Genomic DNA, 24,485 nt, shown 5'->3' with positions numbered 1-24,485 from the left:
AAAGTTGGGATGCCTACCGAGGCATCCCCAAGCTTAGATGCTTGAGACTTCTTGAAATATTATCTTGGGATGCCTTAGGCATCCCCAATCTTGAGATTTTGTGTCTCCTTAATTCTTCTCATATCACGGTTTTCCTAAATCTCAAAAGCTTCATCCGCACAAAACTCAACAAGAACTCGTGAGATAAGTTAGTATAAACCAATGCAAAAACCTTATCATTCTCTACTGTAGAAAATCACTAAAATTATTATTCAACATTTCATACTAAATGCTTCTGCATATTTAATACTCCTATCCTCAAATAGGTTCATTAAACAAGCAAACATATGCAAACATAATAGCAATCTGCCAAAACAGTATAGTCTGTAAAGAATGCAAGAGTATCAATACTTCTTAAACTCCAAAGATTATGAAGTTTTACCACACTGTAGAAAATTTATCAGATATTACTGTGCAAAAAGTTTCAACATTTTATCACATTCTGACTTTTCTCGGGAATTTTTGCAACATCGATAAACTTTCTGTTTTGAAACAGCAACTCATATACTTGCAAAATAAGCTTGGTGAAGGCTATCCTTGACATTTTTATTCAAATGAAATATGAAAAACATTATTATAAATAGCATCAATAAAATAAAAATAAAAGAAAATGATGCTCCAAGCAAAACACATATCATGTGACGAATAAAAATATAGCCTCAAGTAAGGTTACCGATAATGTTGGAGACGAAAGAGGGGATGCCTTCCGGGGCATACCCAAGCTTAGTTGCTTGTATCTTCCTTGAATATTACCTTGGGGTGCCTTGGGAATCCCCAAGATTAGGGTATTTTCACTCCTTATTCTCCTCATATCGACATCTCACCCAAAACTTGAAAACTTCAATCACACAAAACTTAACGGAACTGTGTGAGATAGGTTAGTATGATAAAGAGCAAACCATTTCACTTTGGTACTGCCAAAGAAAAGATTCATAATTGTTTCCACACAATGGCTACTGTAGCATATCATTTCCACAATTTATATTGAGAAATATAAGCCATAGAAACTAAAAAACAAGCAAACTATGCATTGAAAATAGAATCTGTCAAAAACAGAACAGTCTGTAGTAATCTGTACTCCAACCATACTTCTAATACTCCAAAAATTCTGAAAAACTAGGAAAACCTGGGTAATTTGTATATTAATCTTCTTACAAAATAATCATCATTTTATCACGCTTGTATTATAAATGAGAATTGTTTTCCTGAGCGCAAAAGTTTCTGTTTTTCAGCAAGATCAAATCAACTATCACCCACACTATCCCAAAGGCTTTAATTGGAACTTTATTGAAACAAAAGCAATAAAACATGATCAATGCAGTAGAATAATCATCTTAACACACAAAAACAGTAGGTAAAAGTGTTGGGTTGTCTCCCAACAAGCACTTTTCTTTAATGCCTTTTAGTTAGGCATGATGATTTCAATGATGCTCGCATAAAAGATAAGAATTGAAACATAAAGAGAGCATCATGAATCACATGGAAAGCACATTTAAGCCTAACCCACTTCCTAGGGATTTTGTGAGAAAACAATCTATGGGAGCAAGAATCAACTAGCATAGGAGGGAAAAACAAGCATAACTTCAATGATTTGAACACATAGAGAGGAAACTCGATATTATTGCAATACCTACAAGAAAATGTTCCTCTCTCATAATAATTTTCAGTAGCATCATGAATAAATTCAACAATATAGCTATCGCATAAATCTTTCTTTTCATGATGCATAAGCATACAAATTTTGTTACTCTCCACATAAGAAAATTTATTCTCATCAATAGTAGTGGGAGCAAACTCAACAAAATAACTATCATGGGAGTGAAAATTAAAATCATGATGACATGTTCCATGGTTATCATTGTTCTTTATAGAATAGATGTCATCACCATAATCATCATAGATAGAAACTTTGTTATCATAGTTGATTGAAGTCTCATAAAAAATGGTGGATTCATCACTAAATAAAGTCATGACCTCTCCAAATCCACTTTCATCATTATAATCATCATAAATAGGAGGCATGCAATCATTATAACAAATTGGCACATCAAATGTTGGGTGACTAAAAATATCATCATCTTCATCAAACATAGCATCCCCAAGCTTATGGCTTTGCATATCATTCGCATCATGGATATTCAAAGAATTCAAACTAACAACATTGCAATCATGGTCATCATTTATACCAAACATTCTATTGAATTCTTCTTCTATCAATTGAGCACAATTTTCATTTCCATCATTTTCATGAAATACATTATAAAGATGATCAATAATATGATGCAACCTCAATTCCATTTTTTTGTTTTCTTTTATAAACCAAACTAGTGATAGAACAAGAAACTAAAAGATTCAATTGCAAGATCTAAAGATATACCTTCATGCCCTCACCTCCCTGGCAACGGCGCTACAAAAAAGAGCTTGATGTCTACTACGCAACTTGTTCTTGTAGACTTGTGTTGGGCCTCCTAGTGCAGAGTTTTGTAGGACAGCAACAATTTTCCCTCAAGTGGATGACCTAAGGTTTATCAATCCGTGGGAGGCGTAGGATGAAGATGGTCTCTCTCAAACAACCTTGCAACTAAATAACAAAGAGTCTCTTGTGTCCCCAACACACCAAATACAATGGTAATTTGTATAGGTGCACTAGTTCGGCGAAGAGATGGTGATAAAAGTGTAATATGGATGGTAGAAATATATTTTTATAATCTGAATAAATAAAAACAGCAAGGTAGCAAATAGTAAACGGGCCCAAAAACGGTATTGTGATGCTTGAAAATGAGGCATAGGCCCCCGGTAAACCTGCTAATCATACCCACAGAGAATGTTGGGTCTTCAGGCAGTCCGGCAAGCTCAACGCCGTACACAAGGGGGAGGATACACCAAGCGAAGACGAGGATGAGCCTCTCAAGCAAGACACTGGGGAACAAAAGAAATTTCCACCAGAAGTCAAAACAGTAAACGTGTTACACGTGATCAAGGGGAGAAACAAAGCGGCACTCCCTTATAAATATGCCCAAGGGCCTATCACCGCGGAGTCCTGCCACTGGTCGTTTCAACCGATCACCTTTGACCATCGGGATTACTCAGCAAGTATCCGGCGTGCAGGATGGGCTGCCCTGGTACTAGACCCAATAATTCACGGATACCACTTTACAAGAGTCCTGATGCATGGTGGTAGCAGTTTAAACCTGATATACCAGGATACAATCCGCAAAATGGAGTAACGCTACCCTTAAAGGAGTAACGCCAGGCCCAGGGGCTCATTGCACGGGCTCCCTGCTACGTACTAGAGGTTATATTCGGCTTCCCCGATAACTTCCATGGCGAAAATTTAACATTCCACATTGCTCCTTTCCAAAGTGGCTTTCAAGCACTACTTGGACGTGAAGCTTTCGCTCGCTTTAATGCAATACTGCATTACACTTCCCTTACGCTTAAGATGCCCGATCCACGTGGCATCATTACAGTGAATGGAAATATTAAGCGATCCCTGCGTGCCGAAGAGAGTGCGACTACCTTGGCAGCCGCACACTAAAAAGGGCCTCACCAGCTAAAGCATTTGATAGGTCGTCAAGACCACGAACAAGGTTAGACGAGTCCGGCGCAGCTATATGTAACTCACACAGGTTTGATAAGCCACACCACTATTACAAATACAAGGGGCTTAACGCGCGCAGACAAGTGGCAATTTTTACTCATCTTGAATTATACATGGTTTCCTCAAACCTATATTTTTGCATGACAACTTTTCACCTAAGTTTCTCTCTTTTATAGATGACCATCGTGCTACACCCGTCCAGGATATGGCACAACGGAGACACAGGCGCAGACGTGCAGCAGGGACCCGTCCCAAGGATTCTTTTTAGACTAAGACCCTGCGTTAACCTTTTTTACTGTCTCTTGTTGATACACATCCCTCGGATTCTCAGTACAATTGAGAAGGATGCTGGCGTCTTGGCGTGTGGCCACGTCAGAATAATGCACGTACCTGGACACCAGGGGCTTCTTACAAAGGGCACTATTTAGGCCCGGTTTATACCATAAATACCGAACACCTTAGGGAGTGTTTGGCGTCGCGAGTTTGGCCTTATATGCATCAGCTCCGAATCATGTCTTTGGTCAAATGTTGGGTTTGCCCGGCTCCTATGTTTTGGTACCTTATGTTCCGCTCTATCGGCTAAGGTAGCACTAGGAGAACTACTGCGATTGTGCCCCGGGTCATCCGGATGAGCACCTCAATAGAGAAAGCCGAAAACTGACTGTCATGATATAGCGTGAGACTGGTCAACCACTTGATGACCTATCGGAATGTTAGAATTCCTCCGCCTTAACGAAGGGCTGTTTCCCGGCCAGGCATGTACGCACCCCGAATTCGGGAGAGTGCGGAGCCAACAGGGGCTATATTGTAGCCCCACCGTCAAACTTCTATGGCTAAGTGAAAGTGTTAAAGCATTATAGTCCGGTTGCCTCGTTCACTGCGCTATCACCTCCTTAATAGGACCAAGACGTTGGGTTAAGTGTGAACACGCGTCTTCTGCGAACACCTCCGCATTATATGTGTGGGGGCTGAAGCCGACGACTGCAATCTTTCAGGTTATACACATGTATACAGAAACGGCCGGACGGGAGGCATCATATTACTTTCAGGCAAAAGTATAAACACAGCTTAATAAATTTCATAAAAACATTGTGTTTACAATGGGAATACATGTCACTCAAACATAATATTCTTCGAGCATTGGGCCTCTATCAAACGAGCACCCTCGAGAGCCTCTTCGAAATAGTGCTCGGCAGCCACTCGGCCTATGGCCGAACCCTCCGCCACAACAGTGGTAGCATCCATCTCCGCCTAGTATGCTTTAACACGGGCAAGGGCCATCCGCGAGCCTTCTATGCACGCCGACCTCTTCATCGCATTGATGCGCGGCGCCGCACCAAGGAACAGCTGCACTAAGCTGAAATAGCTGTTCGGCTTCGGCTTTTTCGGCCACAGCTGATCCACGACAGACCTCATGGCAAGTCCGGACAACCTATTTAGTTTGGCCCATTCGGCTAGCTGATCAGTCAATGGAAGCGGATGCTCTGGAACGTTGAATTGCGACTAGAACATCTTGTCCACTTCATGATCTGTTTGACCTTGGAAGTATTTGGCCGCATCGGAAGCGCTCGCCGCCAAGTCCATATATGTGTCCGCCGAACTCCATAGCTGATCCAGAGGGGCATACAGTGGATCCCCGAACTTCCTCTGCAACAGAAAGGGCTTCCCAGCCGCAATATCCCCGGCTTCGCGCAGCTCCTCCTTCTTTTCCCTCATAGCAGAGCGAGTGTCTTTGGTCACCATCGTGGCCTTTTCAAGGTCCGCTACCTTCAATCGGTTCTCTTTTTCAAGGAACTGGCAATGGCCGGCAGAGTCTTTTAATTCTACGGCCATCTTGGCCATCTTCTCTTTGCTTTCGCAATGCGCGGCCTTCTCAGCTCTTAACTCTTCGGCTGCCTGCAAAGCAGCCGCATTACTAATTCTTGATTGTTCCTTGGCTCGGGCAAGTTCCGCCCGAAGGGTCTCCACGGTGGCAGCTCCGTCTGTAGTCAAAACATATTAAAGATACTGGCATCATGCTGCTCTTATTATGTGACATTCACCAGAAAAACATTACTTACCCTGTGACTCGTCAAGCTGCTTGTTAACAAGCTCAATGTCGGCGTCTGCCGCATCTAGTTGCCGCTTTAGTTCGGCAAACTCATGAGTCCGGCTAGCCACCGGAGCTCCCACTACCTGCACATTAAAGCGGTATGGTTGTTGCCTGGGACTACGATCCTCTGTTTGCCGCCATCCTCGGTGACAACCAGAGTCTCAGGGGCTACTATCTACACAGGGCACACCTAAAAATGTGCGGTACCATCACAAATGTACATCATTTTACGTACCTCAAAGCCCGTTAGTAGACTCATAAAGGCATCATGCAACCCGCTTTCGGCAGATGAGATCCTTTCCATCACCGTACCCATCAATGTACGGTGTTCTTCTGAGATGGCCGCTCGCTCCAACAGCTCTCTCAGTACGTCCGACCGCATACCAATCGGTGCCGGACTCTTCTGTTTGCTCTCTTCGAGAGCCGGACGCTGGGGACTTCGGGTGACTATAGGATTATCTTCTGGCCTCACCGGATCTAGAGAGGCCCTCCGTGACGACACCTCAAGGTCGCCTACTTCTTGAGCGGAGGAGTCTGGGGGAGGCGTTTCGCTCTCCATCATCTCCGGAAGAAGATCCCCCGAAGACGAGCTTTGCTGAGAAGGGCAAAGATCCGAACTGCAAGATAAATACTTTGGTTATTTTCCTCAGAGGTAAGGTAATATATCTTCACTATTAAAGTACTTTTTAATTACTTACAGCTCGTTAGAGGGCTGATCCCCGCGCGGACTCTGTGCGGCAAGAGCACTCTCCAAGGCAGGACCCTCTGGTGGAGATTTCCTCTCCCACTTGGAAACCTTGGTTTCCGGATCTTCAGATGTAATCCTCTTCCTCCCCCGGGGTGAGAGAATGTCTGGTTCCTCTCCTCGGTTATCCTCCCTCACGGAGGCGCTCGTTCCCTTAGTCGGAATAGGTAGCGATGAAGGTCTTCTTTTGCCCTCATTATTCCCCCCTTTGTCTTCCTTTGAGGGCTCCGGGCAAGGTGCTAGCTCGAGCATCTTTTCCAGTACTGGATTTTCCAAACCCTCAGGAAGGGGGGCCAAACACCGAATCATCTTTGCCTTTCTTATCCAGTCCTGGTCAAAAAGCAATTTCTTAAAATGACGTCGTGGTAAATAAAAGACGGGGTGTTCGGCTAAAGTATTACTTACTTGGTCGGCGGTACGGTTGCTGCTCAGGCCCACGTCCTTGGTAGTATCCGGACACTCTATTTGGGGTCCGAAGAATGATTTGTACATCTCCTCGTGCATCAGGCCGAGGAAATTCTGAATAGTACATGGCCCTTCTGGGTTGAACTCCCACATGCGGAGGGGCCGGCGTTTGCATGACTGGATTCGTCGAACCAGCATGACTTGCATTACCATAATCAAACTGAAATCTCCTTCGAAGAGATTTTGAATGCAGCTTTGCAGTACAGGCACGTCCTTGGCGGGACCCCAGCTCAGCCCTCTGCTAATCCATGACATCAGTTGTGGTGGAGGGCCTGAGCGGAAAGTAGGGGCAGCCACCCACATGGCACTTCTGGTAGCTGTGATGTAAAACCACTCCCGTTGCCATAATCCGGACAACTCTGGAATAGAACCCTTTGTCCATGGAGCTCCGGCAATCCTGCTTATTAATGCGCCTCCGCACACTACATGCTGCCCCTCGACTATCTTCGGTTTCACGTCAAAGGTCTTGAGCCATAGGCCGAAGTGAGGGGTAATGCGGAGCAAGGCCTCACACACGACAATGAATGTCGAGATGTGGAGAAAGGAGTCCGGGGATAGATCGTGGAAATCTAGCCCGTAATAAAACATCAACCCCCTAACGAAGGGATCCAAAGTGAGGCCTAGTCCTCGGAGGAAGTGGGAGATGAACACGACGTCTTCGTTGGGTTCAGGAGTAGGGACGACCTGCCCTCGGGTAGGCAGCCGATGCGAAACCTCGATGGTCAGGTATCTGGCCTCCCTCAACTTCTTGATATCTTCTTCCGTAACGGAGGAGGGCATCCACCAGCCTTGAAGGCTAGATCCGGACATGATTGAAGATCCGGAGCACCTGACCTGGGCTTTGGGTGTTAGAACTCGAGGCGGGGGAAGGATTCAATTGAGCACGGGAGGGAAAAAAGTAAAAGCCTTGTCCCTTTATAAAGAGGGTGAATATCAAGCGTCCTCTCCGTAGCCGTTTGGGACTTGCCTATAATCTAGGAGTCCTAGACACAGTTGGGTTACCCACGCCCGTATTGATGAGAATCCCGTAATAAGGGGACACGATCTCTGCTTCGACGAGTCATGTCAAAACTGCCTCGCGTTATGTGCAGGGCTAGTTAAAGGAAACGGTTTGAATAATCACCGGGCCATGACATAATGTCGTGTTGCTAAAACAAGTCAGCAAATTGGATTTGTGGAAATATTATTCTCTCTACGGTGGTATGTGGAACTTATTTTGCAGGGTCGGACACTATCCTTATATTCAAATTCTTCTGTGGTATATTCGGAGGAGGAACCCGCCTTGCAATGCCAAAGACAATACTGCGCGCCAGACTCATTGTCATTGAAAGCCTGGTTCAGCAGCTACTGAGGGAGTCCTGGATTAGGGGGTCTCAAGACAGCCTGGCTATATCCTTTGGCCGGACTGTTGGACTATGAAGATACAAGATTGAAGACTTCGTCTTGTGTCCGGATGGGACTCTACTTGGCGTGGAAGGCAAGCTAGGCAATACGGATATGGATATCTCCTCCTTTGTAACCGACCTTGTGTAACCCTAACCCTCTCCGGTGTCTATATAAACCGGAGGGTTTTAGTCCGTAGGACACAACAACCACAACATACAATCATACCATAGGCTAGCTTCTAGGGTTTAGCCTCTGTGATCTCGTGGTAGATCTACTCTTGTACTACCCATATCATCAATATTAATCAAGCAGGACGTAGGGTTTTACCTCCATCAAGAGGGCCCAAACCTGGGTAAAACATCGTGTCCCCTGCCTCCTGTTACCATCCGCCTTAGACGCACAGTTCGCGACCCCCTACCCGAGATCCGCCGGTTTTGACACCGACAGGGAGGCAATCGCAAGACGCGGGATATCCGGACACCATGAAGGGTGTTTTTGTTATTTCTCATATGCTTAAGACGTCTAACCATACAATTCAAACTGCCAAGACATTTATTGAAAATAAATAAATGTCTTATAGAGTAAAGGTTTACGCAGGGCCTTGATGCGTGAGTCAAAGCCTTAACTATGCCCTGCTGCACGTCTGCGCCTTTACTTCTGAGTAGTGGGGGCTAGGACCATAAATAAAACCTCGAGGTGGGGTCCTTCCGATGAAGCTTAATGCTCGGGAGGGAGGGCATCCGGAATTGTCCCTCGTACCGTCTGAAGACAAGATGGCTCCCAAATTCGGGTTTGCCGAACATGTGGTGCAGATCTGTTGACATAGGCCTCACGGCTGCCCATGGTATTTTAAGCTCGAAATTGTGTTGATGAGGCATGTGGAGCGCGAAGATTTTAGGCATGACGTGAAGCGCGCACCCCTATTTGCGGTGAACACATGCGAGTTCCCATGATGGGGAACAAGTTCGGACCCATTTGATGTTGTCGCCGGTCTTTACGGCGCGCCGGTATCGGGACCCGTATGGGCCGGGTTTTTTCGGCCGCTAGGGCCGCAGTGTGCTCTTCGGTCTGAAGTGAGCATTCTGTGTTTCCATTGATATTTATGACGCCCGAAGGTCTGAGCATCTTCAACTTGAGGTACGTGTAGTGCGGAACGACATTGAATTTAGCGAACACCGTTCGCCCGAGGAGGGCGTGATAGCCGCTGCGATATCAAAGATTAAGTCCTCGCTTCGAAAGTTGTCTGGAGAGCTGAACACTACTTCGAGCGTTACTGTGCCTGTGCAGAGGGCTTCTACTCCCGGAATTATCCCCTTGAAGGTGGTCTTACTGGGTTTGATCCTTGACAGGTCAATCCCCATCTTCCTCACTATATCTTCGTATATCTTATTGAGGCTACTCCCTCCGTCAATGAGGTCTCTGGTGAGGTGGAATCTGGCGATGATGGGGTTGAGTACTAAGGCTGCAGACCCTCCATGGTGTATCCTGGTCGGGTGATCCCTGTGATCGAAAGTGATCGGATAGGCTAACCATGGGTTAAACTTCGGCGCCATGGGCTCGACGACATATACGTCCCACAACGCTCGCTTCCTCACCTTCTTCGGTATGTGGGTTGCGTAGATCATGTTTACCATTTAGACCTTGAAAGGGAAGGGTTTCTGGCCTCCACTATTCGGCCCGCAGGGCTCATCATCATCCTCGCTTCATGGGTTTTTGCCAGAGTCTTCGGCTGTGAGATTGCCAGGCTGTTTTATTACCCAACAGTTACGGTTGGAGTGGTTGGCAGGTTTCTCCGAAGTGCCGTGGATCTGGCAGGGCCTGTCCAGAATTGCGTATAATCTAGAGGGGCTGTCGTTGTTGCCTTTAGGAGGCTTCTTTCGGGTTCAGGACTTAGGGTTTCGGAATCCGGCATTTACTGTCGTATCCTCGCCATCGCCGTCGTTGTGGCGGCGTTTGTTCTTGATACGCCGTGGCTTTCCGTTTCCGTTCCGAACCTCCGAGGTACCGGGTGTATCAGGGTTGGTGTTTTTGCGAGTGACCCAACTGTCCTCGCCTGCGCAAAAGTGGGTCATGAGAGAGGTGAGGGCTGCCATCATTCTTGGTTTGTCTTGGCTGAGCTGCCGCACGAGCCATTCGTCCTTGACACTATGCTTGAAAGTGGCCAAGGCTTCGACATCCCGATAGTCGACGATCTAGTTCTTCTTGGTCAGGAATCGGTTCTAGAATTGTCGGGCAGATTCCCTGGGCTGTTGTGTGACGCGATTTAGGTCGTCAGCATCCGGAGGCCGGACATAGGTACCCTGAAAGTTTGCTCGAAAGGCGTCCTCGAGCTCTTCCCAACAACCTATGGAGTCATGTAGAAGGTTGTTCAACCAATGTCGAGCTGGTCCTTTAAGTTTTAGCGGCAAGTACTTGATGGCGTGGAGGTTGTCTCCTCGGGCCATGTGAATGTGTAGGAGGAAGTCCTCTATCCATACAACTGGGTCTATGGTTTTGTCGTATGGTTTGATGTTCATGGGTTTGAAGCCTTCCTGGAATTGGTATTGCATCACCCTTTCTGTGAAGCATAGGGGGTGTGCGGCGCCCCCAACTCGGGCTATATCGCGTTGGAGGTCTTCGGCCATTCGAGTTCGCTGCTGTTCCCGAACTCTATCGCTGCGGTTCGAACGGTCGTAATATACTTTTTGATAAGTGGGCATGTCTTCTCTGGGTCCATAGATGTAACTGGTATGGCCTGCCCGAGCATCCAGGTCATGACAGTGGTCATATTCGTAGGCATGTCGCGGTTTATCCTTGCCATAATGACGAGGGCGGCGGAGGGGTGCTCGGCCTCATATGCTTCTCTGTCCCGCCCTCTAGGGGGACAGTCCGGCTGTTCGGTGTAGGTGTATGTCGGACGCGTTGGCTCTACGGCCTTGTCGTCAAACTGTGGCAGTAATCGTCATTTTGGATAACTTTTCATTGGCCGTTCACGACCGTACCCCTCTTCGGCGGCTAGGAATTTATTCCATCAGTCATTGAGGGTTTCCTGCTCAGCCTTGATTTTGCGTTTTTGTTTCTTCAGGCTGCGGGCGGTGGCTATAAGCCTCCGCTTGAACCGTTCCTGCTCTTGTGGGTGTTCGGGGACGATGAAATCTTCATCCACGAGGCTGGCTTCCTCTTTAAAGGATGGGAGGTAGTTGCTATCTTCGGGGTCTTCGAGGTCTCCTGGATTGAGCAGGTCCTCCTGTCCCATTGGGTCATCCTGCTGATCTTCGTCGGTTGCAGCTCCGGCGAGGTCGTCCGTGTTATTTGCGGTGTCATTTTCCATGGAGTCCGCGTTGCTGGGGTGGCTTAGACATGCGTTTGATCTACGATGTTGTCTATGGCGTTTGAGCGGCTCATATCCGGGCTTGTTATTATCCTATTTGGGAGTGTCGTCGTCCTTGGGGGTGTCCACCATGTAGATATCATAGGTGGACGTGGCCGTCCAGCGGCCGGTGATGGGGGGGGCAACATCGGTGCTAATCGTGGCCCCGCTATCCTCATCCATGTATTTTCCGTTTTCTGAATTGTAATCTAGCATGTCGGTTAAATCTTTGACAGTGGCTACCATGTGGGTGGCGGGTGGGACGTAAAATTCCTTGTGGTATGCCTCACAGGGTTGCTGATTGTGGGATGAGGGCCATCTCTCCCAGATGGTCATCCTCTGGATTTGGTCTAGTGCCTCATTTAGCATATTGAGGGTCACCGAATTTGAGGGTTCTAGGCCAAACTCCGTCATAACGGATCGGGGAGCGGCCTGTGCCTCAGCCGATCCCTGGCCTCCATGGGCCGAGCTAATTTCGGGATACGGAACCAGATCCTTGAGGAGGTCCAGATTATCCCCGGAGACCAATGACAGGCCTTGGTCCACACGTGCAATTCCCACACCGGGATTTGAAGTCAAGCCATTTCGGGCCGGGAGTAACCCCCGGCCAGCGGTCGCCAACTCGTCGTGAGGGCTCAAGGCCAACAGAGGGTTGTGAAGGAAAGGTTCGGCCGAGATTGACTCTTGTTGGCCTCTGTCTCCCGATTTTGCCTCGAGGGACGAAGGTAGGTCCCCCGTGGATATCTGCAACGCACTCCAGATTGCCGAATCAATTTCGGTATTCAGGAGCGAAGTTACCGATCTGATCCAGATGACCAGTCAGGTTAGCATGCAGCATGATGTTACCGAACATGAAGAGTTGTCCAGGGATGAAGAGGTCCCTGGAGGGGGACTCCAGAGTGGGTGTGGCAGGACCTGCAGGGGTGCGGGAAGGGGCAGTGAATCCGGCGAAAACTAGATCGCGCCGCATATCTGCAACGCACTCCAGATTGCCAAATCGACTTCGGTATTCAGGAGCGAAGTTATCGATCTGATCCAGATGACCAGTCAGGTTAGCGTGCAGCATGATGCTACTGAACGCGAAGAGTTGTACAGGGACGAAGAGGTCCCCGGAGATGATGCCCTTCCCTATGGTTAGGCGAGCCATCGATCCTTGGGCGATGATGTCTCCAACATATGTATAATTTATGAAGTATTCATGCCATGTTTGCAACAATTTTATATGGTTTTGGTATGATTTTATTGGAACTAACCCAGACTAACATTGTTTTCGGCAGAACTACCGTGGTGTTGTTTTTTGTGTAGAATAAAAGTTCTTGAAATGGGCGAAAAATTTACGATGATTTTATGGACCAAAAGAGAGCCTGGAAGCATCGGAGTTGGTCCAGAAGAGTCCCGAGTAGGCCACAAGCCTCTAAGGCGCACCTTGAGGGCTTGTGGGCACCTCAGGCACCCCCCTGACTTGTTTCCAACGCCGAAAATTCTTATAAATAAGGAAACCTCCAAAAAGAACCCTAGATCGGAAGTTCCGCCTCCGCAAGCCTCTATAGCCACGAAAAACCAATCGGGAGCCCGTTTCGGCACCATGCCGGAGGGGGAAACCATCACCGAAGTCCATCTTCATCATCTCGGCAGTCTCCATGATGAGGAGGGAGTAGTTCACCCTTAGGGCTGAGGGTATGTACCAATAGCTATGTGTTTGATCTCTCTCTCTCGTGTTCTTGATTTGGCACGATCTTGATGTACCGCGAGCTTTGTTACTATAGTCGGATCATATGGTGTTTCTCCCTCTCTACCTTTTTGTGATGAATTGAGGCTTGCTCTTTGAGGTTCTGTTATGTTGGATTGAGTATTGAATTTGAGAACACTTGATGTATGTCTTCTGATGGGATATGTGTGGTGAAAATGGGATGTTCTATTGATTCACTTGTTGTATGCTTTGGCACTCAATTTGTGGATTCCCGAGGTGACATTGGGGTAATCTATGCATAGGGGTTGATGCACATTTTCATCCTACGTTCTCCAATAGAAACTTTGGAGTGATTCTTTGTTGCATGTTGAGGGATTGTTATGTGATCCAATTATGTTATCATTGTTGAGAGACTTTGCACCAGTGAAAGTATGAATCCTAGGCCCTATTTTCAAGCATTGCAATACCGTTTTTGCTCACTTTTTACTAGTTACCTTGCTGTTTTTATATTTTCAGATTAAAAAATATATATATGTACTATCCATATTACACTTGTATCACCATCTCTTCGCCGAACTAGTACACCTATACAATTTACCTTTTTATTGGGTGTGTTGGGGACACAAGAGACTCTTTGTTATTTTGTTGCAGGGTTGTTTGAGAGAGACCATCTTCATCCTACGCCTCCCATGGATTGATAAACATTAGGTCATCCATTGAGGGAAATTTGCTACTTTCCTACAAAACTCTGCGCTTGGAGACCCAACACGAGTCTACAAGAAGAATGTTGCCTAGTAGACATCAAGCTCTATTCTGGCGCCGTTGCCCAGGAGGTGAGTACTTGAAGGTATATCTTTAGATCTTGCAATTACATATTTTACTTTCTTGTTTTATCACTAATTTAGTCTATAAAAGAAAACTACAAAAAATGGAATTGAGGTTGCCTCATATGCTCTCTTTTTAATGTCTTTCGTGAATATGATGGGAAGGAAAATTGTGCTGAAGTGTTAGAAGAAGAAGTCAATAAAATGTTTGGCACTAAATCTTTGAATGGTGAGCATGATTGTAATATTGTTGGTATGAATTCTTTGAATATCCATGATGCTAGTGATATGAAAAACCATAAGCTTGGGGATGCTATGTTTCATGAAGTTGATATTTTTAGTCCCCCAAGTTTTGAAGAGAAAATTTATTATGATGATAGCATGCCTCCTATTTATGATGATTATGTTGATAAAAGTGGATTTGGAGACATCGTGAATTTATTTAGTGATGAATCCACTATCTTGGAAGAGGTTTCAATTGACTATGAGAACAAAGTTGCTATCTATGATGACTATTGTGATGGCATGTATGCTATAAAGAATAATGATAATCATGAAACTTGTCATCATGATTTAAATTTTCAATTGGATTATGCCTCACATGATAGTTATTTTGTTGTGTTTTCTCCCACTACTATTCATGAGAATAAATTTGCTTATGTGGAGAATAATAAAATTTCTATGCTTGTGGATCATGAAAAGAATGCTTTACGTGATAAATATATTGTTGAATGCATTCATGATGCCACTGAAAATTATTGTGAGAGAGGGACATATGCTTCTACGTATCTCAATAATATCAAGTTTCCTCTCTATGTGTCGAAAATCTTGAAGTTTGGCTTGTTTTACCTTCCTATGCTAGTTGATTCTTGTTCCCATAAATTGTTTGCTCACAAAATCCCTATGCATAGGAAGTGGGTTAGAATTAAATGTGCTAGTCATATATGCTTCATGATGCTCCCGTTATGTTTCAATTCTTATCTGTTCTATGAGCACCATTGAAATCATCATGCCTAGCTAGAAAGGCATTAAAGAAAAGTGCTTGTTGGGAGGCAACCCAAAATAAAGTCAAATAAAATATTTCTTCAAACAGTGAAACTAAAATGTTCAAATTATTCTATAAATTCCCCTGGTCATTTTAATGACAAACCCAACATTATTTAAAGCTTCAAAATGCCCCTAGCTATTTTTGAATGACCCAACAGCCTCCTTCCATCACATTTAAATTCAAACCAAAAATCAACTGAACTCAAATATTCCCCCAACCATTTTATAAGAATGTCAAATAATGCATAGTACTTATTGGGCCAAGTCTCCTATTATATAAAAGTCAATTGCTAGTGGAAATAATAGAAAATGGTAAAGATATAAAAAAGAAAAGAAAAGCAGAAATACGTCACTTTGCACCTCAACCCGGCACAGTATAGTGTAGCCCAGCCCACTCCTCCCCCGATTGCCTTCTACCTACGTCTCACTACGCCACCATGGAGCTCGCCCGCTTGTTCCTGCCTCCGATCTCCACCTGGCATTCATCCGGCGGCTTAGCGTGGGGATAAGATCAACCTCGACCCCATCGTCGAACCCTAGCCTCTTTCCCTTCTTTCCTCGCGCCCCTCCTCTCCCCGACGGCTCCTGAGCGCTGCCGTGTCGCAGTGGCCATGGCCAACAGCGTCCTCGAGCCACACAGAGACGTTTAGCAGCTCCGCCACACTCGTCTCCATCGTCTGCAATCATCGGTTAGAGCTGGAGCACTCCGCATCACCTGCGTCGACCCCGTCCGCAACCTCCAGCCGCCCATGATTCCCCGTCGATCCGTTGACGTTGCTTCTTCCCCACCTCCGTCGAGATCATCGTCAGCATCCCAGTGAGCAGCCGCCCTCCCATTTCCCCTCTCATTTCTGTCGCCATTTGCCCACACACCGGGCCATGCCCGCAGCCGCCTGCTGCCGGAGCTGCTGCCGGGCCTCCCTCGTCACTGCTTTTGCACTCACCACAGCGCAGCCCTCTGCTCCTCCTCCCCTCCCATGCGCGGCACTGCTGCTATTGCATCTGTCGTTGCCGCTCTTGCTGCCGCCGCCGCCCATTCGCCCGCTCAGCCCCGCGTCGCACCGCCCTTGCCCATGCTCAGCTGCACCCAGCTCGTGCCATCCCACAAACCCACGCTCGCCGCAGTCCTGCCTCACCTCGCGCTCCTCTCTTACTCTCGGCTAGAGGTAGAAGAAGACACAAGACACAAAAAATTCCGGGCCAGCGCACGAACGCCGCCACGGGCGCACGAACGCCCCAATCCTTTTCTTCTTTATGATGGCTACATGGCTACAACACTAGCTCACCTCGATCAATACATCAGGGGGCCTTTTATACCCGGCTGCACACACAGCATCTGGCCACCACACCGGCCACTAACTCAATGCACGCACGCACTAGTCTACCTAACAAACTCACTAAGCCAGCTACATGCACGGCGTCCATATCCATGATGCATGCATGCACTAACCAACTAACCTGCTAACTACGGTGCATGCGCGTACACAGGAGACCCGGCCATGCGGGCTAGCTAACGAACCACCGCACCAGCCCTCCACTCTCGCCAACGGCCGCTACCTTACGAGCCAGACCTGGAGCGCATACCCGCGCGCGCACGCCAGTCATCGCCCGGAGGCGTGGTTTACTCCCAACACACTCCTCCTAAACCACGACCTCGCCATCGCTGGAGTTGTTGTAGCTTCCGTCATTGTCGTCATCATGGTCGTGACCCAGCCCGCGGACCTGACCTCGCGCACCGACGCCGGTCGCACCGTGCTCCGTCACGACCCCAGCGACATACGCCGAGCTCCTTCTCTGCCGGCGACACACGCCTGGCGTCTCTCTGTGCCCCGCACGTCCCACGCGCACCCAACGCGCCCGACGAGCCCGACCGCACCAGTGCGTCCCGCATGTCCCGCGCGCACCCGATGCGCCCGACGAGCCCGACTGCACCAAACGCTCACCACGCGCCTCCTCCGCGACCGCCATGGCTTCCGCTAGCAACAAACGCCGGAAGGATGTAGCCGAACTCAAGCATGAACTCGAGCACAATGGCGACATACACCTCCTCCCAGCGTCAACCGCACGCTCGTACGCGTGCCCGCGGTCCCGACGCGCCCGACGCGTCCAGTGCACACCCATAACATGCACCGATCGCGCCCGGCTCGCCGCCGCGGCTTATTGTCCTGCACCGCCGCGGCCTCCATGCCGCCATGCAGTGCCTCCACACCGCCACGTCGTGCTGCGCCGCCGCGCCACCACACAGCGCCTCGGCGGCCTCCGCGGTCGCCGCACGTACGACGTCACCGCCCGCCGCCTCCGCCACGCGACATGACAGCCACAGCGCCGCCCACCTCCATGGGCCGACACAAGGCCCGGAGCTCCGTCGCGCAGCTGCCGGCGAGCGCCGCCATAGCTGCCACGCCTCCGGCATGGCAAGCACGGCCAAGACAAACTCCGGCTCTGATACCAATTGTTGGAACCGCAGTCCTCTCTCACTCTCGGCTAGAGGTAGAAGAAGACACAAGACACAAGAAATTCCGGGCCGACGGATGAACGCCGCCACGGGCGCACGAACGCCCCAATCCTTTTCTTCTTTACGGTGGCTACATGGCTACAACACCAGCTCACCTCGATCAATAGATCAGGGGGCCTTTTATACCCGGCTGCACACACAGCATCTGGCCACCACACCGGCCAGTAACTCCAGACACGCACGCACTAGTCTAGCTAACAAACTCACTAAGCCAGCTACATGCACGGCGTCCATATCCATGATGCATGCACGCACTAACCAACTAACCTGCTAACTACGGTGCATGCACGTACACAGGAGACCCGGCCATGCGGGCTAGCTAACGAACCAACGCACCATCCCTCCACTCTCGCCAACGGCCACTGCCTTACGAGCCAGACCTAGAGCGCATACCCGCGCGCGCACGCTAGTCATTGCCCAGAGGCGTGGTTTACTCCCAAGAAGCTCGTGCCGTCCCACAGACCCACGCTCGCCGCAGTCCTGCCCCACCTCGCGCTCGTCCGCATGTGGGCCCTACCTCGCCCGGCCATGCGCCGCCGTGATCCCCCCGCCTGCTGTTGTTGCTGAGTGCTGCCGCTACCGCCGGCCTCGCTCGCCAGCGCCACCCAACGCTTGCCATTGGTACCTGCGCGCCCACTTGTGTCCTCGCCATGGCCCGTGCCGCTACCGCTGGCGACCGCAGCCATTGCGCCCCTATTTCCCCAGCACGCCAGGCCCCCACCTGGCCACGCCACGTGCACGCGCGTCCGTGCCGGAGGCCGCGCTCCCGCCCTCGTGCTATGGCCGACCGTGGCTGGCCATGGCCTCGCCGTCCGCTGGACATGCGCGGGTAGGGCTGAGCACTCCCAACCATGGTCGTGTGCCACTGCTAGTGGGGCCGACCCTTTAAAAAAGAAAATAAAAGAAATATTAGTGAAATAATTAATTAGTTTAGTTAATTAATTAATTAGGTTAATTAGCCTAATTACTCAATGGCAGTGGACCCCATCAAGACATTTGATTAACTAAAATTATTAATTATCATTGTGCCTATGATATGTGGGTCTTGGGACCCAGTTGACCAGTCAACTGTTGACTGGTCAACTGCTGACTGGAAAACCCCCCGACCCCAGTATCAGCCACTGGGACAAACTACTGGGTACATTTATGTGTACCCCTAGAAATTTAGTATTAATATATTTTCGAATGAAATAAAATCTAGAAACTAGAAAATCATTTAAAACCTTGAAAATTAATATAAAATAATCCGCAACTCGGAAGAAAATAATTTATATATGAAAGTTGCTCAGAAAAATATGACGATTCCGAATATGCCCTACGTTCATCTGTCACATGCCCCTAGCATAACGAACATGGAACCGTCCCCCTCCGTTTCATGCGCCCGAAAATGCCAAATGGGAAAACATTCCTGGATGTTTTCCCCCTTCACCGGTATCGTGTAGCACTGCATTAGGTCACACCTAGCACTGCAAATCATCATGTCATGCTTTGTGATGCCTTCTTTGCTGTGTATTTATCATTTCTTCCCCCTCTTCTCTCTGGTAGAACCCGTGACTGATGATGCCCCTGTGAACGACTACATCGATGACGAACCTTCTTCCTTTTCAGTAGAGCTTCCAGGCAAGCAAACCCCCCATGATCATTCTGATACCACCGATTCTAGTCTCTCTCATGATTGTGTTAGATTTTGCTACTGTAATTGATTGCTCCTATTCTGATGCATAGCCTACTTTTTTAACCTGCTCTTGTACCTTACCTGCTTATTCTAAACTGCTTAGTATATGTTGGTTAGTGATCCATCAGTGACCCCTCACCTTATCCCTGTTGCCCCTGCTTCATGACCGATAATCCGATCAACTTGATCGACCACCTGAGCCTGACACATCACCTCATATCCCTTTAGTTGTATGACTCCGCAGAGTTACTATCGACTGTCGTGGGTGATACCTTATAACACGCTCCTGATGATAACTCTGTAGTGTAGCTAATCGGTCATGGTTTATCGAGGGTGATTCCTCCTTCACCACTCCCGATACGACTCTGTCGTGCAACACCTCAAGTGTGAACCTCAAGGGTGATTCCTCCTAAGTTCACCTTTACGATTACATCATGAGGAATCCATCGAGGGTGATTCCTCGGATTCCCCCCTTGATGTTATGGACACACGGTTACCTTGGCTTTATTCTAGGCCCATGTTAAAGACGAGTCGGCCCCGAGGGGTAACCACGAGATATGTGAAGTCGGGTTAACCGTGGGGGTACCCGCGAGAGTTACTATTACTTTAGGATTGAAGGGATAGGCGGTACCAGCCTGGTAGAGGTGGACCTGAGTTCCCGACAGTTTTTGGATAGCCAGGTTGACCCGGAGGGTACCCATGAGATAATGACGAGGCACGGCCGGGCAGGTAGACCGCCCTAGTGAGAGGGTTGGGGCTGGCCCTTGTCGTATTTCCCCGAGACGGGGAGACGAGGTCACATGATCGTGACTCTCTGCTCGTCTCCATGAGCTCCCAATACACTAAGGGTTTGGGTATTTGATTTGAGTTGGCCACTGGCCTGTACGCAGTAACCGCAGCGCGGGGACAGTTATGGGCACTCGATGTCATACGTTTTTATTCCGAAAGCTCTGTCAGACGTCCAGTTCAGCATTGTGGGCGTATCGGGCTAGTGCCATCTAGGATGAGGTGGTGCTCATCCCGGATTGTCGCATAATGACCCCGAGTGCAAATGGAGATGGGCCCAAGACCCCGGAGCGCTTTAGCATGTAGACCGACGGGACCTCTCTATGGAGCCTAGGTAGGTCTATGACGTGTTGATCTTCCGAGGCTAGGCATGACCCAGGAAAGTGTGTTCGGCTACAGTAATCAAGCGTTTTGGGTAATGTGGTGCACCCCTACAGGGAAGTTATCTATTCGAATAGTTGTGTCCATGGTAATGGACGCTCAGAGTTGTATCCCGATCTATTACAACTAGAAATGGATACTTGAGACATGAGATGGATATGATAGCTACGGGATTGCTTTCTCGCAGGGAGTCGAGGAAGGATCCCTAGGCGTTACTACTACAACATGCTTGTTAATTATAAAATGCTACTCTGTACTCTTCTGAATGCTGCAAGATGCTTGAAGATACTAGGCTTTGATTGGCTAGATCTCCCCTTCTCCTCTGGCATTCTACAGTCGGTCCACAGATACAACTCATTCCTTTGATATTGATGCAGAATTTGTTTAATCTGATATAAGTCTTGCAAGTACTTTGGATGAGTACTCACGGTTTCTTTGCTACCTCTTTTCCCCCTATACCCAGTTGCTGCGATCAGATGGTGGATCCCAGGAGCCAAATGCCACCACCGACGTCTACTACTACCCCTGAGGGTGCCTACTACTATTGGGGAACATAGCACACAATTTCAAAAAATGTCCTACGATCACGCAAGATCTATCTAGGAGATGCATAGCAACGAGAGGGGGAGAGTGTGTCCACGTACCCTCGTAGACCGAAAGCGGAAGTGTTAGGTTAACATGGTTGATGCAGTCGAACGTATTGGCGATCTAACCGATCAAGTACCGAACGTACAACACCTCTGAGTTCAGCACATGTTCAACTCGATGATGTCCCTCGAACTCTTGATCCAGCAAAGTGTCGAGGGATAGTGTCGTCAGCACGACGGCATGGTGATGGTGATGGTCATGTGATCTGCGCAGGGCTTCGCCTAAGCACTACGTGAATATGACCGGAGGAGTAAACCGTGGAGCGAGACGCCGCACACGTCTTGGAACAATTGGTGTGTCTCCAAGGGGTGCCCTGCCCACGTATATAATGGAGGGAGAGGGAGGAGGCCGGCCAGGGGGCGTGCCATAAGGGGGAGTCCTACTAGGACTCCTAGTCCTAGTAGGATTCACCCCCTCTTATTCCTTCTCATGGAGGGGGAAAAGGGGAAGGAGAGGGAGGAGAAGAAGGAAAGGGGGCGCCGCCCCCTCCCCTAGTCCAATTCGGACTCCCATGGGGGGGCGCGCGGCCACCCCTTGTGGGCTGCCTCCTCTCTCCCCTATGGCCCATAGTGTCCCATTACTTTCCCTGGGGGGTTCCCGTAACCTCCCGGTACTCTGAAAAATACCCGAAATGATCCGGAACTGTTCTGGTGTCTGAATATTATCGTCTAATATATCAATATTTACCTCTCGATCATTTTGAGACTCCTCGACATGTTGGTGATCTCATACAGGACTCCAAACAATCTTCAGTCACCAAAACACATAACTTATAATACAAATCATCATCGAACGTTAAGCGTGTGGACCCTACGGGTTCGAGAACTATGTAGACATGACCGAGACACATCTCCGGTCAATAACCAACAGCGAAACCTGGATGCTCATATTGGTTCCTACATATTCTACAAAGATCTTTATCAGTCAAACCATAATGACAACATACATCATTCCCTTTGTCATCGGTATGTTACTTGCCCGAGATACAATCGTCGGTATTGAGGGAGTCCTGGATTAGGGGGTCCTCGGACAGCCGGACTATATCCCTTGGCCGGACTGTTGGACTATGAAGATACAATATTGAAGACTTCGTCCCGTGTAAGGATGGGACTCTCCTTTGCGTGGAAGGCAAGCTTGGCAACTCGGATATGTAGATCTCCTCCTTTGTAACCGACTCTGTGTAACCCTAGCTCCCACCGGTGTCTATATAAACCGGAGGGTTTTAGTCCGTAGAACAACAACAATCATACCATAGGCTAGCTTCTAGGGTTTAGCCTCTTCCGTCTTGTGGTAGATCAACTCTTGTAATACTCATATCATCAAGATCAATCAAGCAGGAAGTCGGGTATTACCTCCATCGAGAGGGCCCGAACCTGGGTAAACATTGTGTCCCCCGCCTCCTGTTACCATCCTCCTTAGACACATAGTTCGGGACCCCCTACCTGAGATCCGCCGGTTTTGACACCGACATTGGTGCTTTCATTGAGAGTTCCACTATGTCGTCATCATAAGGCTTGATGGCTCCTTTGATCATCGGCAACGATGCGATCTAGGGTGAGGTTTTCCTCTCTGGACAGATCTTCATATTCGGCGGCTTCGTATTGCGGGCCAACTCGCTTGGCCATCTGGAGCAGATCGAGAGCTATGCCCCTGGCCATCAGGTCAGGTTTGGAAGCTTGAACTATACCGCCGACATCCGCGGAGACTTGATCTTCGAAGGATTCGAACCCATGTCAGGTACGCCGCACAGTCACGATGAGCATGATTTAGCTCTGCCATCGGACAGTGTTCGGGAGATCACACCTGTAACTACTCCAGCCCTCAATCCGTAACAGATCGCGCTGTCCAAGGACGGGTGTATGGACCCCGCCACGGAGGCCGCACACTCAACGGCGATAGAGTCGAATACTGACTTCACCTCCTATGAGACCTGTGTTGCCGGACACTCGGATTCGTCCCCGACCACAGACTCCGAACCGCTCGCGTCCGTGCCCATCCAATCTGATTGGGCACCGATCATGGAGTTCACCTCCGTGGATATCTTTCAGCACTTGCCCCTAGGCAACGTGCTAAACTCATTGCGGTCTCTCTCCTTGTAAGGAGACCCTTGGCCGAACTATGTCCGGCTCGAGTGGGAAGCGGACGGCGAAGAAATTCGTTCCCCACCCACCACCCACTTGGTAGCCACTGTCGATGACCTAACCGACATGCTCGACTTCGACTCCGAAGACATCGACGGTATGTATGATGATGCGGGAGACAAAAAGGAACCACCGCCCACAGGGCGCTGGACTGCCACCTCATCGTATGATATATACATGGTGGACACCCCCAAAGAAAGCGATGACAACAAGGCAACGGAGGATAATCCTCCTGAGAAGCAATCCAAGAACCGGCGTCATCGGCGCGGCTCTAAGCCCCGCCATAGCAAAAACAGCGATACCAGCACAGGAGACAATAACGCTGCAAATAGTGCCGAAGACAAAGACAATCCCCTCCAGCTAGGCTTTGAGCAGGAGGATGGGCAAGCTAGCCCCAAGGAACAGGCAGCAGACGGAGAATCAGAGGATGACAATTACATGCCTCTCTCCGCAGACGAGGTGAGCCTCAGCGACGAAGAATTTATCGTGCCCGAGGATCCCGTCGAACAGGAGCGCTTCAAGAGCCGGCTTATTGCCACAGCAGAAAGCTTGAAGAAAAAGCAACAACAGCTTCAAGCTAAGCAAGATCTGCTAACTGATAGATGGACTGAGGTCCTGGCAGCCGAGGAACACAAACTCGAGCGCCCAATCAAAAGTTTTCCAAAGCGCAGGTTGCTACCCCATCTTGAAGAGGAAGCATTAAAGCCTGCGCTTCTAGCGTATGATGCGGCAGACCAGCCTCCTCGTGGCTGCGACAAAGTGGCATATAAGCCCGAAGTCCAGCCCGCACCCCGTTGCCAGTCAAACAAAAACAGCAAGGCCCGGGGTAACACGCAGGACCTGCAAGACGTATTGGAAAACAAAGCAGGACACAAAAGATCGATCTTCGGATCACGAGGGCACGCCCCAACACATGATGACAACCGTCATGCCGGATATACCAAAAACAAATCCGGCCGGGCCGAACACAGCAGACAAGACTCGTACGAACTGCGTCGTGACATAGCCCGGCATAGAGGCGCCGCACACCCCCTATGCTTCACCGATGAAGTAATGGATCATGAATTCCTAGAAGGGTTTAAACCCGTGAATATTGAATCA

Source organism: Triticum urartu, chromosome 4 (assembly GCF_003073215.2).
Source record: "Triticum urartu cultivar G1812 chromosome 4, Tu2.1, whole genome shotgun sequence".
Taxonomy (NCBI): Eukaryota; Viridiplantae; Streptophyta; class Magnoliopsida; order Poales; family Poaceae; genus Triticum; species Triticum urartu.
This window is presented reverse-complemented; position numbering follows the sequence as displayed.